We start from the raw sequence: 12,606 nt of genomic DNA, 5'->3' as shown, positions 1-12,606 counted from the left end.
GATATCCGCAGGAAATAACATACTTATCCTTTTTGATAAAAATCGTGCTTCACTGTTAGCAACGACCGCTCAGGCTGCCAAAGTTTCCGAACTGAAGCGGAAACTGCAGCTGGTCGATGAGGACAATAACTGGATTAACAAGCGGCTCGACGAGGCGCAAGGTTTGTTTTCAAGTGCTCCATTTTCAATTGAATTAGTTTGCAAATGCTAATTTGAAGCTCAAGTGCTGCTATATGCATAATTGCAGATGGCGCTGCTGAGGTCGAGACCCTCAGGAGTAACCTTGCTCGCGCAAAGGAGCAGGCAAGGGTGAGCGATGCGGCCGCTGAGAAAGCGGCTACCGATTTGAAGGACGAACAGGGCACCCGACGTCAGTTCGAGGAGCGCATATACAAGATTGAGCCAGAGATCGAGGACGCAACTCGCAAGTGCGAGCTCCTTAAGGAGGAGAATAAAGCGAAGGCGTCCGAACTCACCAAGGCCCTTCAGGACGCCCAAGAGGCGAGGTCCGAATCCCAAGCAGCTCGCGAGGAGCTCCGACAGGCCGAACAAATAGCAGCTGGTAAGCCCTTTCTTTTACAGTCTAAGTTTGGCGATCAGAGGTATGCCTTACTTAATCGACTATGGAGTTCTCCAGTCGCCTTTGCGGATCTTCTGAAGAGCGCCACTGACGCAGTGCAATTCTACCGGGCCCAGGAGGGGCATGCGACGGAGAAGCTATTTTGGTCACAATTTGCGATGCAAGAGCGCTCGACGCCGCTGAACGACTAGATGGCGTAGTGGGCCGAGCTGCATAAGATGTCCAGATCAGCCATGAAGGAGGTCATACTCCGGCTGTGGTCGGCTGAACCCGCTCCGAGCAGCTATTTTGGCCTAGTGCGGCAACTCATCGATGTCATGCCCCGAATTGATGCCATCAAACGGTCGGTGTGCATAGAAGGTGCACAGAGGGCCTTCGCCCGCGTCAAGGTGCACTGGGCCAAATGAAAGCCGCAGTTGTCGCGGTTGAGGGTCCCCCCGATGGCAAGGACCACTGCACGCCGGAGTGTTATTTAAACGACATCCTCGAGGGTGCTCGCTTGATAGAGGGTCAATGCTCAAAGGACATTGATACGTATCCAACGTATCTATAATTTTTGATTGTTCCATGCTATTATATTATCTGTTTTGGATGTTTAATGGGCTTTACTATACACTTTTATATTATTTTTGGGACTAACCTATTAACCGAAGGCCTAGTCCAAATTGTTGTTTTTTTGCCTATTTCAGTGTTTCGCAGAAAAGGAATATCAACCGGAGTCCAAACGGAATGAAACCTTCGGGAGAGTTATTTTTGGAGCAAACGCAATCCAGGAGACTTGGAGTAGACATCGGGGAAGCAACAAGGTGGCCATGAGGGTCTAGGGCGCGCCCTACTCCCTGGGTGCGCCCACACCCTCGTGGGCCCCTCGTGGCTCCCTTGACCGACTTCTTTCCCCTATATATACCCATATACCCCGAAAACATCCAGGGGCACAATAGATCAGGAGTTCCGCCGCCGCAAGCCTCTGTAGCCACCAAAAACCAATCGGGACCCTATTCCGGCACCCTGCCGGAGGGGGATCCATCACCGGTGGCCATCTTCATCATCCCGGCGCTCTCCATGACGAGGAGGGAGTAGTTCACCCTCGGGGCTGAGGGTATGTACCGGTAGCTATGTATTTGATCTCTCTCTCTCTCTCATGTTCTTGAGGTGGTACGATCTTGATGTATTGTGAGCTTTGCTATTATAGTTGGATCTTATGATGTTTCTCCCCCTCTAATCTCTTGTAATGGATTGAGTTTTCCCTTTGAAGTTATCTTATCGGATTGAGTCTTTAAGGATTTGAGAACACTTGATGTATGTCTTGCATGTGCTTATCTGTGGTGACAATGGGATATTCACGTGATCTACTTGATGTATGTTTTGGTGATCAACTTGCGGGTTCCGTAACCTCGTGAACTTATGCATAGGGGTTGGCACACATTTTTGTCTTGACTCTCCGGTAGAAACTTTGGTGCACTCTTTGAAGTTCTTTGTATTGGTTGAATAGATGAATCTGAGATTGTGTGATGCATATCATATAATCATACCCACAGATACTTGAGGTGACATTGGAGTATCTAGGTGACATTAGGGTTTTGGTTGATTTGTGTCTTAAGGTGTTATTCTAGTACGGACTCTAGGATAGATTGAACGGAAAGAATAGGTTCGTGTTATTTTACTACGGACTCTTGAATAGATCGACCAGAAAGGATAACTTTGAGGTGGTTAAGTACCCTACCATAATCTCTTCGTTTGTTCTCAACTATTAGTGACTTTGGAGTGACTCTTTGTTGCATGTTGAGGGATAGTTATATGATCCAATTATGTTATTATTGTTGAGAGAACTTGCACTAGTGAAAGTATGAACCCTAAGCCTTGTTTCGAAGCATTGCAATACCGTTTGTGCTCACTTTTATCATTAGTTACCTTGCTGTTTTTATATTTTCAGATTACAAAAACCTATATCTACCATACGTATTGCACTTGTATCACCATCTCTTCGCCGAACTAGTGCACCAATATAGTTTACCATTGTATTGGGTGTGCTGGGGACACAAGAGACTCTTTGTTATTTGTTTGGGTTGTTTGAGAGAGACCATCTTCATCCTATGCCTCCCACGGATTGACAAACCTTAGGTCATCCACTTGAGGGAAATTTGCTACTGTCCTACAAACCTATGCACTTGGAGGCCCAACAACGTCTACAAGAGGAAGGTTGTGTAGTAGACATCAAGCTCTTTTCTGGTGTCATTGCCGGGGAGGTGAGTGCTTGAAGGTATATCTTTAGAACTTGCAATCGAATCTTTTAGTTTCTTGTTTTATCACTAGTTTAATTTATAAAAGAAAACTACAAAAAATATGGAATTGAGGGTGCCTCATATGCTTCATCTTTTTAATATCTTTCATGAAAATAAGGATTCCGATAATTGTGCCCAAGTGTTAGAAGAAGAATGTATTAAAATGTTTGGCACTAAATCTTTGAATGATGTGCATGATTGCAATGTTGTTAATACGAACTCTTTGAATATCCATAGTACTAATGATGCTTGCACTAGTCATGATGAAAATGTTTCTTATAAGCATGTCAATTTTTGTGGAGTGCATAGAGTTTGCAAGTTCACACCAAATAGGGAGGATAGATTTTCCAAGAGGCATAAGTATTTAGAAACCAAATGGTTGCAAGAAAGGCTAGATACTTGTGCTGAAAATTTAAAATTTCTTTGCCATCCTTGTGAACTTTGCAATTAACGTGATCATTTAAATCTCCAATGCAAATTGTTTCATGATCGTACCATTTCCAAAAATTGTGATGACTTGATTTCCCTTGCACATCATAATGAACTTAGTTTGCTTTTGGGTTATGAAGAAATGTAACATATAACTAAGGATATGCCAGAATTTGTCCTTGATAAAGTTCTTGATTTCGATCTAGAAGAAATTTTTATGTATTGTGCGGTGAATTGCATTGAAAATCCTTATATTGACAATTACATAAAGAAAAGAAAACAAATAGAAGATGAAGATAATACTAATGAAAGGGAAGAAACTTACCAATATCCTCCTATTATTTCTTATGATGAATCGGGTAACGAGGAGGAGCTTTCTATTCAACCAATCTCATTAATAAGGAGCTCAAAAAAGAGGGTTAAACCCACACATGATGTGAAGAAGAAAAAGAAAAGACGAAGAAGCAAAGGTAGAAAGGTATCCCTCTCAAATGATGTTGCTCCTATTACTCATTGTGATGATGATAATTGCTATACTATTGGTGCTATCCATACTATTAATGATGAGAGTGATTATGCTTATGATATGAAAAGGCCCAAGCTTGGGGATGCTATGTTTGATGAGAATGACATGTTTGAGAATATACTTGTTGCAATTAATGTTTGTCCCAAGCTCGGGGATGCTATGTTTAATGAAGATGATATTTTTAGCCTCCCAAGTTTTGATGAGCAAATTTATTATGATGATAGTATGCCTCCTATTTATGATGATTATTGTGATGACACTTATGCTATAAAAAGTAGTGATGATTATAGTTGTAAAACTTGTCATGATTATGATTACCCTTTTTCTGAAGATTACTCTTTTAATGTGGAAACAATTTATAGTATTTGAGTCTCTTATGATACTCCCACTATTCCGAATGAGAAGAATTTTGCTTATGTGGAGAGTAATAAAAATTCTATGATTGTAGATCATGAAAAGAATTCTTTATATGATGGTTATATTGTTGAATTCATTCATGATGCTACTGAAAATTATTATGAGGGAGGAACATATGCTTTTAGGAATTGCAATAATATCAAGTTCCCTCTCTATGTGCTTAAAGTTTTAAAGTTATGCTTGTTTTGCCTTCCTATGCTAGTTGATTATTGTTCCCATAAGTTGTTTGCTCACAAAATCCCTATGCATAGTAAATGGGTTAGACTTAAATGTGCTAGTCATATTCTTCATGATGCTCTCTTTATGTTTCAATTCTTATATTTTATGTGAGCATCATTGAAATCATCATGCCTAGCTAGGGGCGTTAAACGATAGCGCTTGTTGAGAGGCAACCCAATTTTACTTTTGTCCTTTTATTTTGCTCCTCCTTAGTAATAAATAATTCATCTAGCCTCTGGTTAGATGTGGTTTTATGTTTTAATTAGTGTTTGTGCCATGTAGAACCTTTGGGAAGACTTGGGTGAAGTCTTTGCGATCTTGCTGTAAAAAACAGAAACTTTTGCGCTCACAATATTAGCTGCCATTTTTTTTACTGGAGAGATATTTTAGGTTTATTCTTTTTTAAGATTATTAATAGGAAAATTACTCACGTCCAAAAATTTATTTCAGAATTTTTGGTGTTCCAGAAGTATACGTTTAATACATATTACTACAGACTGTTCTGTTTTTGACAGATTCTGTTTTCTATGTGTTGTTTGCTTATTTTGATGAATCTATGAGTAGTATCGGAGGGTATGAACCATAGAGAAGTTGGAATACAGTAGATATTACACCAATATGAATTTATAATGAGTTCACAACAGTACCTAAGTGGTGGTTTATTTTCTTATACTAACGGAAATTACGAGTTTTCTGTTGAGTTTTGTGTTGTGAAGTTTTCATGTTTTGGGTAAAGATTTGATGGACTATGGAATAAGGAGTGGCAAGAGCCTAAGCTTGGGGATGACCAAGGCACCCCAAGGTAATATTCAGGGACAACCAAGAGCCTAAGCTTGGGGATGCACCGGAAGGCATCCCCTCTTTCGTCTTCGTTCATCGGTAACTTTACTTGGAGCTATTTTTTATTCACCACATGATATGTGTTTTGCTTGGAGCGTCATTTTGTTTTATTTTGTTTTTCTTGATGTTTGAATAATATACCAAGATCTGAACTTCTTAAATGTTAGAGAGTCTTCACATAGTTGCACAATTATTTGACTACTCATTGATCTACACTTATATCTTTTGGAGTAGTTTGTCATTTGCTCTAGTGCTTCACTTATATCTTTTTAGAACACTGCGGTGGTTTTATTTTGAAGAAATTAATGAATTCTCATGATTAACTTATATTATTTTTGAGAGTCTTTTAGAACAACATGGTAATTTTCTTTGGTTATGAATTTAGTCCTAATATGATGGGCATCCAAGTTGGGTATAATAAAAACTTTCATATAGAGTGCATTGAATACGATGAGAAATTTGATACTTGATAATTGTTTTGAGATATAAAGGTGGTAATGTTAGAGTCATGCTAGTTGGGTAATTATGAAATTGAGAAATACTTGTGTTAAAGTTGGCAAGTCCCATAGCATGCACATATGGTGAACGTTGTGTGACAAATTTGTAGCATGGGGTGTTCTTTGATTGCCTTCCTTATGAGTGGAGATTGGGATTGCGCGATGGTTAACTCCTACCAACCCTTCCCCTAGGAGCATGCGTAGTAGTACTTTGCTTCGAGGGCTAATAAACTTTTGCAATAAGTATATGAGTTCTTTATGACTAATGTGAGTCCATGGATTATACGCACTCTCACCCTTCCATCATTGCTAGCCTCTACGGTACCGTGCATTGCCCTTTCTCACCTTGAGAGTTGGTGCAAACTTTGCCGGTGCATCCAAACCCCGTAATACGATACGCTCTATCACACATAAACCTCCTTATATCTTCCTCAAAACAGCCACCATACCTACCTATTATGGCATTTCCATAGCCATTCCGAGATATATTGCTATGCAACTTTCCACCATTCCGTTTATTATGACACACTCCATCATTGTCATATTGCTTTTGCATGATCATGTAGTTGACATCGTATTTGTGGAAAAGCCACCTTTATAAATGTTTCATACATGTGGCTCTTGATTCATTGCATATCCTGGTACACCGCCGGAGGCATTCACATAGAGTCATATTTTGTCCTAAGTATTGAGTTGTAATTCTTGAGTTGTAAATAAAAAGACGTGATGATTTCCATTATTAGAGCATTGTCCCATGTGAGGAAAGGATGATGGAGACTATGATTCTCCCACAAGTCAGGATGAGACTCCGGACTTTATGAAAAATAAAAGAGGCCAAAGAAGCCCAAATAAAAAAGGAGGCCAAACAAGCCCACCAAAATAAAAAAGGGAGAAAAATAGAAAAAATGAGAGAAAAAGATAGAAGGGACAATGTTACTATCCTTTTTCCACACTTGTGCTTCAAAGTAGCACCATGATCTTCATGATAGAGAGTCTCCTATGTTGTCACTTTCATATACTAGTGGGAATTTTTCATTATAGAACTTGGCTTGTAAATTCCAATGATGGGCTTCCTCAAAATGCCCTAGGTCTTCATGAGCAAGCAAGTTGGATGCACACCCACTTAGTTTCTTTTTGATGAGCTTTCATACATTGATAGCTCTAGTGCATCCGTTGCATGGCAATCCCTACTCCTCATATTGACATCAATTGATGGGCATATCCATAGACCGTTGATTAGTCGCGTCAATGTGAGACTTTCTCCTTTTTTGTTTTCTCACATAATCCCTATCATCATACTCTACTCCACCCATAGTGCTATGTCCATGGCTTACGCTCATGTATTGCGTGAGGGTTGAAATAACCGAAGCGCATTAAAAAGTATGAACCAATTGCTTGGCTGAAACCGGGGTTGTGCATGATGGTAGCATTTTGTGTGACGAAAATGAAGCATGGCCTAACTATATGATTTTGTAGGGATAAGCTTTCTTTGGCTATGTTATTTTGATAAGACATGATTACTTTGTTAGTATGCTTGAAGTATTACTATTTTTATGTCAATATGAACTTTTAGCTTGAATCTTTTGGATCTGAACATTCATGCCACAATAAAGAAAATTACATTGAGAATTATGTTAGGTAGCATTCCACATCAAAAATTCTATTTTTATCATTTACCTACTCGAGGACGAGTAGGAATTAAGCTTGGGGATGCTTGATACGCCTCCAAGGTATCTATAATTTTTTATTGTTCCATGCTATTATATTATCTGTTTTGGATGTTTAATGGGCTTTACTATACACTTTTATATTATTTTTGGGACTTACCTATTAACCGGAGGCCTAGTCCAAATTGCTGTTTTTTTGCCTATTTCAGTGTTTCGCAGAAAAGGAATATCAAACGGAGTCCAAGTGGAATGAAACCTTTGGGAGAGTTATTTTTGGAGCAAACGCAATCCAGGAGACTTGGAGTAGACATCAGGGAAGCAACGAGGTGGCCACGAGGGTCCAGGGCGCGCCCCCACCCTCGTGGGCCCCTCGTGGCTCCCCTGGCCGACTTCTTTCGCCTATATATACCCATATACCCCAAAAACATCCAGGGGCACAATAGATCGGGAGTTCCGCCGCCGCAAGCCTTTGTAGCCATCAAAAACCAATCGGGACCCTATTCCAGCACGCTGCCGGAGGGGGGATGGGATCCATCACCAGTGGCCATCTTCATCATCCCGGCGCTCTCCATGACGAGGAGGGAGTAGTTCACCCTCGGGGCTGAGGGTATGTACCGGTAGCTATGTGTTAGATCTCTCTCTCTCATGTTCTTGAGGTGGTACGATCTTGATGTATTGTGTGCTTTGCTATTATAGTTAGATCTTATGATGTTTCTCCCCCTCTACTCTCTTGTGATTGAGTTTTCCCTTTGAAGTTATCTTATCGGATTGAGTCTTTAAGGATTTGAGAACACTTGATGTATGTCTTGCATGTGCTTATCTGTGGTGACAATGGGATATTCACGTGATCTACTTGATGTATGTTTCAGTGATCAACTTGCGGGTTCCGTAACCTCGTGAACTTATGCATAGGGGTTGGCACACATTTTTGTCTTGACTCTCTGGTAGAAACTTTGGTGCACTCTTTGAAGTTCTTTGTATTGGTTGAATAGATGAATCTGAGATTGTGTGATGCATATCATATAATCATACCCACGGATACTTGAGGTGACATTGGAGTATCTAGGTGACATTAGGGTTTTGGTTGATTTGTGTCTTAAGGTGTTATTCTAGTACGAACTCTAGGATAGATTGAACGGAAAGAATAGATCGATCAGAAAGGATAACTTGGAGGTGGTTTCGTACCCTACCATAATCTCTTTGTTTGTTCTTCGCAATTAGTGACTTTGGAGTGACTCTTTGTTGCATGTTGAGGGATAGTTATATGATCCAATTATGTTATTATTGTTGAGAGAACTTGCACTAGTGAAAGTATGAACCCTAGGCCTTGTTTCGAAGCATTTCAATACCATTTGTGCTCACTTTTATCATTAGTTACCTTGCTGTTTTTATATTTTTAGATTACAAAAACCTATATCGACCATCCATATTGCACTTGTATCACCATCTCTTCGCCGAACTAGTGCACCTATACAATTTACCACTGTATTGGGTGTGTTGGGGACACAAGAGACTCTTTGTTATTTGGTTGCAGGGTAGAGAGACCATCTTTATCCTACGCAGCCCACGGATTGATAGCAAACACAGGAGCCGGGCAACCCAACTATTGACCAAAGACATGATTAGGAGCCGATGCATATAATGCCAAGATCGAGATGCCGAAGTGTGCTACAAAGTTGTTCGGGCTTTCATTTAGCGGCACATATGTGGCCGTATAGAGCCCCTGGCAATGGGCGTCGAGGTATGTGAGACAATTGGAGAGACGGATTATAGTTTTATGAATAAAGTTTGATGCCGAAAAAATTGTCCCTACTAGGATCTGATTGATACGTCAAGACGTGATCTTACAGAGGGTACCATAAGCACCAAAATCATTTTACATGCCGGGGGTCTAATAATAAGGAGAAATGCTCAGTACAGGTCCTTTAAATAAGGTTTGGTCCGAAAAGTCCTTTGGATGTCCTGCCACACGTCTGCGCCGCTTTCGCCTTGTAGAGAAAGGTTTCTCAAAGGGAACGGTCTTCTATTTCCCATACGACACCGGGCTCTGTGGCACCCCTATCCGCATGGAGCAGGGGGCCTTCGCACGTCAGCCCAGGATAACACCTGACGCATGACAGGTCCATGATACAACATTCCAGGTACAAGAATATTCATCAAATACATGTGTATATGATTACATCAGTGAGGAATATAATCTTCTAGCATAGCCCTAAGGATATTTACATGGAAGAGGAAGTCTATTAAAATGGCGGCAAAAGTCTTGGCAGCATATCACTCTGGCTGGGCTCCACAACTCACAGGACTGGCAAGATTACGGCCTAGCATGACGGAACAAGTGAACGACCTACAAAACTGGCATGACACGCCAGGTCAGTACATTGAATGTACTTGCAAGACAACCAAATACATAGCATCCAAACAAGCAGAAGACAAAGGAGGAACCAAACGTTTGCAACAATCTAGCTCTTATCAGAAACTAAGCATGGCATAATATCAACCCAAGACATAACTCAACTAACATCATGGCATCTACTAGCATGGCAATAACATGGCATAAGCTCAATCAAAACATGGCATGGCATCATGAAACTATGCTGAAAATAAACTACCCATCATATCCAATGCAGACATAACATGCTATCTTCATGCAATCATCTCATGCAAATAAAAACTTACTACTCATGCAATGCAACCAAACTTGTGCATCGAGTCCTTCGGACTCTCTTCCCAACGGTGATCACCTCATTTCCTGATCACAAACAGAGACAAACTCGTGATCCTTACGGAGACCACAACCCGACCAATAAATGGCTCGCGACCCTTACGGCAATCATAACCCGACCAATAAATGGTCCGTGTCCTTACGACGATCACAACCCGACCAATAAATGGCTCGTGATCCTTACGGCGATCACAACCCGACCAATAAATGGCCTGTGATCCTTATGGCGATCACAACCACATTAATCAGCTTAATTATTTCAGGTTTATCCTCCATTTTGACCAAGCCCCACTAATGTACCCTACTACGAACTTATGCCCATGATTGAGGACGCGACAATCGATAGTTTAAATACACTCTGTAGAGGTAGCACACTGTACCCACACCACGGAACCCATGGCCTCGTCATCCCATTCGGGTGGACCAACGACATTCCGACAAAATCGATCTACTGTCATGACACTCTCCCGGCTACTCCGACTCACTCCCCTCTGGGCTAAGTCATGGGTGGCCCCGTGTCTACCTCAAGACACAACGACCACCGTCGTGGCCACGATACACTCTGGGACCTGGTACCAAAAACTTAACAACGGGCTCACAAGGCTTATGTCCGCCTACCTGATCAGGGTAGCGCGCGCCCATAAACTTCCCTAGTTGGAGGCACCGACCAGAGGCACGACAATAGACCACATTATGGCCGTCCCATACCGGCAAATGTGGCTGCACTGAGAAAGTTTGATTTGGCGGCACTATGACTCGATCCCATCGATGACGAAGGAGGTTTGTTATTAAGTCATATTATTATCTTCTCCATCATCAATCATCATGCAAGCATTTTAACATGAATGCAACAATGAGCATACATCATACAAATGCTTTAATAACATATGGAACTTCTCAAGTGAACAACTATAGCATAAAGAACATGACAGTACCAAGTACTAGCATACCAACGGTGCATCACAGTCACCATAGCATTTTATAACAATGACATGAATATAAAGTAGAGTAGTGACATGGCATTATTAATAACAACATTCTAACTATCATGGCAAGAGATATCATGAACACACAAGCATGCATGATAAGCATAACGGAATAACTGCAAAGGAAAACGATAATAAGCAACTGCAACTACACACACACAAGGTGCAAGCAAAGTCAACATGCAAGTTTGGGGCTCATGATAAGAGGTTGGCTTGCCTGGGGGTCTACAAATACTCCCGGAAGAAGTGAGAAACGGCCGCGGAAAAATTTGCTAGAAACAGTTCTCTCTCGGAGGGGCTGTTTACGGACAAGGAAAAAATGGTCATTTTCAGAATGGGCAAACATAGTGAAAATGATCTCATCAGAATGGGCTCGACGAAACAAAGACGTGGGCTTTGGAATCACCTAATTTGGAGCTAAGGTTGAAAAGATACGAAGGGTTGAAGTTGAGGGACCTATCAGTGAAAATTTCTCAGCCAACAGGCCCCTGGAGGAAAAACTGAACGCGTATTTCCCAAAATACGCCTTCGATCAAGGAAAACGGCTCGCGGCGGGGCGCCTCCACTTAAATGACATGGCGACGACCGGTCAAAGCAGCAGCAGCGGAGCCGGGCGCCTAGGCCGCTGCCAGGTGGGGCCGCGGGTCCTGCCTGGCCAGGTCAACGCTCCTACCGGTCGCTTCCTTCTTCTCCCCGACGCGCACCCGCGGGACAGAGGACGGTCGCGCTTCGGCGACGAGCCCCGGCGACACGGGCCACTTCCGGTGAGGCTCCGGCCACCGGCGTGCTCCCCGCGGAGTGGCGCATCCATTCCCCCACTCCACGGACTCCATAAATGAGGGGAGCGACGACTACTTCGAGCATGGAGAACGGCGGGGAAAAGCTTCGGTCGATGGTGAGGCAGCGGTTCCGGCGAGGAAACGGAGGGGATGAGGCTACGGGGAGGCTCACCGGACCTCAGGGGATGCGGTGGTGGAGGAAGAACAGCGAGGGGAGGCCCTGGTCGCCGGAATCCGAGAAGACCGTGGTGGCGGCCATGGCGATGGGGAGGTCAGGGAGGGGCTCTGGGCTCGAGGAGAGGCTCAGGGGGGATGGTGGACTGCGAGAGAGCTCGAGGCGCTATTTATAGCCTCAGGGAGAGCTCGAGAAGGTGGGAGCGAGGTGGCACGCGGCAGTCGACGTGTCCGCGCGTCGGGGACGACGCAGGATCGTCAGGCGTGGCCAAGGCTCATGGGAAGCGGCGGGAAGGCGACGAGGAGGGTGCAGTCGGGCAGCAGGGGCTCACGGAGATGAGCAACGCTCGCGGACGAGAGGGGGAAGAACACAGAAGCGAGGAAGAAGACGATGGCCACGGGAGCACTGCTCGAACTTTGGCACTGCTCGTTGGAGAAGAAAACAGAGGGAGAGCGGGGTCCAGGCGAACGGCGACAACAATGCG

The sequence above is a fragment of the Triticum aestivum genome, chromosome 5B, assembly GCF_018294505.1.
Source record: "Triticum aestivum cultivar Chinese Spring chromosome 5B, IWGSC CS RefSeq v2.1, whole genome shotgun sequence".
Lineage (NCBI taxonomy): Eukaryota > Viridiplantae > Streptophyta > Magnoliopsida > Poales > Poaceae > Triticum > Triticum aestivum.
The sequence above is the reverse complement of the archived record's forward strand: the minus strand, read 5'-3'. Positions refer to the sequence as shown.